We start from the raw sequence: 6000 nt of genomic DNA, 5'->3' as shown, positions 1-6000 counted from the left end.
GTGACCGAACACCGGAACCAAAGAGAGGAGAGCCCAGTCACTGTGGGCAGTCCGGACAGGCCTGAGGCACTGTAAACAGCAGACACTCAGGCCAGCGCCCAACAACCGGAGCCCCAACTCAGGCGCTCTACAAGGGAGCGTTAACCACCAGAGAGACTCAACCTGTGATCCCAATAAGACTTTGGGGGGGGAAGGTGATGTCATGTATTCAACCAGCATTGTAACTCATGTATAAACTGACCTAAGTTGTACACCGTGAGAACACTGACCACTAGGTGGGAGACACTCCTAACCTGGACCTTCAGGTATAAAAGGGGAAGCTCCACCCACCTTCATCACTTGAGTGCTAAGGAATAAAGGACAGGTCACAGACTGACCTTCTCTCAAGCATGGGCCTCGTGTGCATTTATACTATGTAGTAAGGACGTATCACTAACTTTTTGAGTTTCATGTTCAAGGACTCCCAGATCCCTCTGTACCACAGCATTTTGTAATCTCTCCCCATTTAAACAATAATTTGCTTTTTTATTTTTCCTACCAAAGTGGCTAACCTTACATTTTCCCACATTATATTCCACCTGCCAAATTTTTGCCCACTCACTGAGCCTATCTATGTCCCTTTGCACGTCATTGCGTCCTCCTCACAACTTGCTTTCCCACCTACCTTTGTATTATCAGCAAATTTGGCTAGATTACACTCAGTCCCTTCATCCAAGTCATTAATATAGATTGTAAATAGTTGAGGCCCCAGCACTGATCCCTGTGGCATCCCACTAGTTTCAGTTTGCCAACCTGAAAATGATCCATTTAGCTCGACTCTCTGTTTTCTGTTAGTTAGCCAATCCTCTATCAATGCTAATATATTATCCCCAACCCCCTGAGCTCTTATCTTGTGCAGTAACCTTTAATGTGGCACCTTATCGAATGCCTTCTGGAAATCCAAATACATGACATCTACTGGTTCCCCTTTATCCACCCTGTTCCTTAAATCCTCAAAGATCTCCAGCAAATTTGTCAAAATTTCCCAATCCCAGATTGGGAAAAGTTGGTGTTAGAGGGACCTGGGTGTCCTTCTACACAAATCACTGAAAGTTAACATGCAGGCACAGCAAGCAATTAAGAAAGCAAATGGTATGTTGACCTTTATTAAAAGAGGATTTAAGTATAAGAGTAAAGACGTCTTTACTCTGACGACGCCTGTGTCTGCGCACATACAGAGGCTGAACTCCAGGACATAGTCCACATATTTACTGAGGTGTACGAAAGCATGAGCCTTACACTAAACATCAGTAAGACAATGGTCCTCCACCAGCCTGTCCTCACTGCACAGTACTGCCCCCCAGTCATCAAGATCCATGGCACGGCCCTGGACAACATGGACCACTTCCTCTATCTCGGGAGCCTCCTATCAACAAGAGCAGGCATTAACAATGAGATCCAACACCACCTCCAGTGCGCCAGTGCAGCCTTTGGCCATCTGAGGAAAAGAGTGTTTGAAAACCAGGCCCTCAAAACTGCCACCAAGCTCATGGGCTACAGGGCTGTAGTAATACCGGTCCTCCTGTATGGCTCAGAAACATGGACCATGTATATTGGACACCTCAAGTCGCTGGAGAAATACCATCAATGATGTCTCCGCAAGATCCTACAAATCCCCTGGGAGGACAGACGCACCAACGTTAGCGTCCTCAACCAGGCCAACATCCCCAGCATCGAAGCATTGACCACACTTGATCAGCTCCGCTGGGCAGGCCACATAGTTCGCATGCCAGACTCGAGACTCCCAAAGCAAGCGTTCTACTTGGAACTCCTTCGCGGCAAACGAGCCAAAGGTAAGCAGTACAAGGACACCCTCAAAGCCTCCCTGATAAAGTGCAACATCCCCACTGACACCTGGGAATCGCTGGCCAAAGACCACCCTAAGTGGAGGAAGTGCATCCAGAAGGGCGCTGAGTACCTGGAGTCTCATCGCCGAGAGCATGCAGAAATCAAGCCCATGCAGTGGAAAGAGCATGCGACAAACCAGTCCCACCCACCCCTTCCCTCAACGACTATCTGTCCCACCTGTTCACCAGATTGATTCCTGAGATGGGGGGATTGTCCTATGAGCAAAAATTGAGTAGACTAGACCTATATTCTTTAGAGTTTAGAAGAATGAGAGGTGATCTCATTTACACATGCATAATTCTTACAGGGCTTGACAGGGTAGATGCAGGGAGGATGTTTCCCCTGGCTGGGGAGTCTAGAACCAGGGATCACAGTCTCAGGATAAGGGGTCAGCCTTTTAGGTTTGAGATGAGAAGAAATTTCTTCACTCAGAGGGTTGTGAATCTTTAGAATTCTCTACACCAGATGGCTGTGGAGGCTCAGTCTTTGCATGTATTCAAGGCTGAGATCGATAGATTTTTGGATATTAAGGGAATCAAGGGATATGGGGATAGTGCAGGAAAATTGAGTTGAGACAGAAGATCAGCCATGATCTCAATGAATGGTGGAGCAGGCTCAAGGGGCCGAATGGCTTACTCCTGCTCCTAATTCTTATGTTGTTCTGTTAAATCATTGAAAGCTGGTGGACTGATAGAAAAAGCAATCAAAAAGAGCATTGGAATGATTGTGGCCTCTCACATGAGGTTACATGGCTGTTGCCGGTGGGGGGGCTGGGGGGGGCGAGGGCGGCGGGGGAGTGGGGAAGTGTTTTGTCATGATGTGCCAGCCAGTCATCAGGAGGTGTGGGGCAGACTTGATGGACCAGCTAACCAGCTGGCCTTTTTCTGCCCATCAATTTTGTATGTTCGTATGTTTCGGAACTATGCTTTGCTACTTTGAAGGTGCTATGTAAATACAGGTTGCTGCTGTTGGAAGATTGATCTGATCCTGTACAATTGGTGTCTCTGGGAAGGTGCGTGCATGTGTGTGTGTGTAGACATTGAATGAAGTCAGGATTGGGTACTGATGTGATGGCCCCTGTGGTTGAATAGCCTGCCCAGGCTTACGTATGGAGAAAAGCTCCGTGGATGAGATTCCAGAGGGCACAAGAGACCCATGGAAAGATCTACCAGTAACAGTCAGGAATTGCAGGAGAATGGTAGAGAATGGTACTTAAGAATTAGGAGCAGGAGTAGGCCATACGGCCCCTTGAGCCTGCTCCACCATTCAATAAGCTCAGGCTGATCTTCATTCTCAACTCCACTTTCCTGCACTATCCCCATATCCCTTGTCCCCTAAATATCCAAAAATCTGTCGATCTCAACCTTGAATATACTCAACGACTGAGCCTCCGCTGCCCTCTGGGGCAGAGAATTCCAAAGATTCACCACCCTCAGGGTGAAAAAATTCTTCCTCATCTCAGTCTTAAATGGCCGACCCCTTATCCTGAGACTGTGCCCTTTAGTTGTGGACGCTCCAGCTGGGGGAAACAGCCTCTCAGCATCTACCCTGTCAATCCCCCTCAGAATCTTATATGTTTCAATGAGATCATCTCTTGTTCTTCTAAACTCCAGAGAGTATCGGCCCAATCTACTCAATCTCTCCTCATAAAAGAAAGACTTGGATTTATATAGCGCCTTACACGACCACCGGATGTCGCAAAGCACTTTACAGCCAATTAAGTGCTTTTGGAAGTGTAGTCACTGTTGTAATGTAGGAATTTTCACAGGCCAACCCTCTCATCCCAGGAATCAATCGAGTGAAGTTCTGACGAAAAATCATCGACTTGACCCGCTGAGTATTTCCAGCATTTTCGGTTTTTGTACAATCTTGTGAACCTTCGTTGCACCACCTCTGAGGCAAGTATGTCCAGCGACCCCCCAACCACCTCCCCACTATCCCTCCCATCCCTATTAGAACTCGAAGGTACAGAAAATAATCAAAAAGGCGAATGAAAAGCTGGACTTTATATCTAGAGGACCAGAATACAAGAGGGTCGAAGTTATGCTGCAGCTATACAAAACCCTGGAGTACTGTGAGCAGTTCTAGGCACCGCACCCGAGCAAGGATACATTGGCCTTGGAGAGAGTGCAGCGCAGGTTTACCATTATGATACCCAGACTTCAAGGGTTAAATTATGAGGAGTTATTACACAAATTAGGATTTTATTCCCTGGAATTTAGAAGTTTAAGGGGTGATCTGATTGAAGGTTTCAAGATATTAAGGGGAACAGATAGGGTAGATAGAGAGAAATTATTTCCGCTGGTTGGGGATTCTAGGACTGGGAGGCATAGTCTAAAAATTAGGGCCAGACCTTTCAGAAGTTAATAAAAACAAAAAATGCTGGAAATACTCGGCAGGTCAGGCAGCATCTGCGAAGAGAGAAACAGAGTTAATGTTTCAGGTCGATGACTCTTCAGAGGTTAAGTTAAAAAACACCTCTACACACAAAGGGTAGTAGAAGTTTGGAACTCTCTTCCGCAAACACCAATTGATGCTAGATCAATTGTTCATTTTAAATCTGAGTTAGATAGGTTTCTGTTAACCAAAGGTTTTAAGGGATATGGGCCAAAGGCGGGTATATAGAGTTAGGTCGCAGATCAGCCATGATCTCATTGAATGGCGGAACAGACTCGAGGGGCCGAATGGCCTACTCCTGCTCATATTTCTTATGAAAGAAAGACTTGCATTTATACAGCTCCTTTCACGACAAAGCACTTTACAGTCAATGAAGTACTGTTGTACTGTTGTATGTTTCATCAGCAGGTCGGGGCCTTCAAGGGAGCAGCGTAGAGCGTACCACTTCAGGAGGACGTCACCATAAACCTCGGTCACTCAACCAGGAAACACTAGGACTGGTTTGATGAGAATGATCTGGAGATCCAAGAGCTAATAAATCACAAGCGCAGGACATTTCTGAGCCTGAAACAACAACCCAACTCGGAAGCAGCAAAACAGCATTACAGATGGCTTAAGGCCGAGGTCCAACAAAAAAGAACTGATGGTGGGTGGAGAAAGCACAGGAGATTCAGCAGCTGGCTGACAGCCATGGTGTGCAAGAATTCTTCACCGCAGTCACGGCCACCTATGGCACAAACACACAAGGCCCCACCCCACTGCTGGCCAAGAATGGGGAGACACTCATCAAGGACACCGAGGCAGTTAGGACCCGCTGGAAGGAGCACTTCGGAGATCTCCTTAACCGAGACTCTGCCTTTGATTCGAGTGTCCTCGACTCCATCCCGCAGCATGCTAACCGCCACCATCTCAGCAAAACACCAATCCTGGAGTACTGTGAGCAGTTCTGGGCACGATGTAGAAAAGGCCATCTGCCAACTTAAGAATAACAAGGCAACGGGAGCGGACTGAATCCCTGCTGAGGCACTAAAGTATGGCGGAAAGGCACTATTGGCGCGAATACATGACCTCATCTCTCTCATCTGGAAGGAGGAGAGCATGCCGAGAGATCGCAGAGATGCAGTAATCATGATCATCTTTAAAAAAGGGACAAGTCCGACTGCAGCAACTACAGAGGGATCTCCCTGTTATCAATCACTGGGAAAGTCATCGCTAGAATCCTCCTCAACCGTCTTCTCCCTGTGGCTGAGGAGCTCCTCCCGGAGTCACAGTGCGGATTTCGTCCTCTTCGGGGTACAACGGACATGATTTTTACAGCGCGACAGCTGCAAGAAAAATGCAGGGAACAGCAGCAACCCTTGTATATAGACTTCTTTGACCTTACAAAGGCCTTTAACACTGTCAACTGTGAGAGACTATGGCGCGTCCTCCTCCGTTTCGGCTGCCCCCAAAGGTTCGTCACCATGCTCCGCCTGCTCCACGACAACATGCAAGCCATGATCCTGACCAACGGATCCATTATAGACCAAATCCCCATCCGGACTGGGGTCAAGCAGGGCTGCGTCATCTCCCCAACTCTCTTCTCAATCTTCCTCGCTGCAATGCTCCACCTCACACTCAACAAGCTCCCCGCTGGAGTGGAACTAAACTACAGACCAGTGGGAACCTGTTCAACCTTCGTCGTCTCCAGGCCAGGTCCAAGACTATCCCAACCTC

Source organism: Pristiophorus japonicus, chromosome 12, assembly GCF_044704955.1.
Source record: "Pristiophorus japonicus isolate sPriJap1 chromosome 12, sPriJap1.hap1, whole genome shotgun sequence".
Taxonomy (NCBI): domain Eukaryota; kingdom Metazoa; phylum Chordata; class Chondrichthyes; family Pristiophoridae; genus Pristiophorus; species Pristiophorus japonicus.
This window is presented reverse-complemented; position numbering follows the sequence as displayed.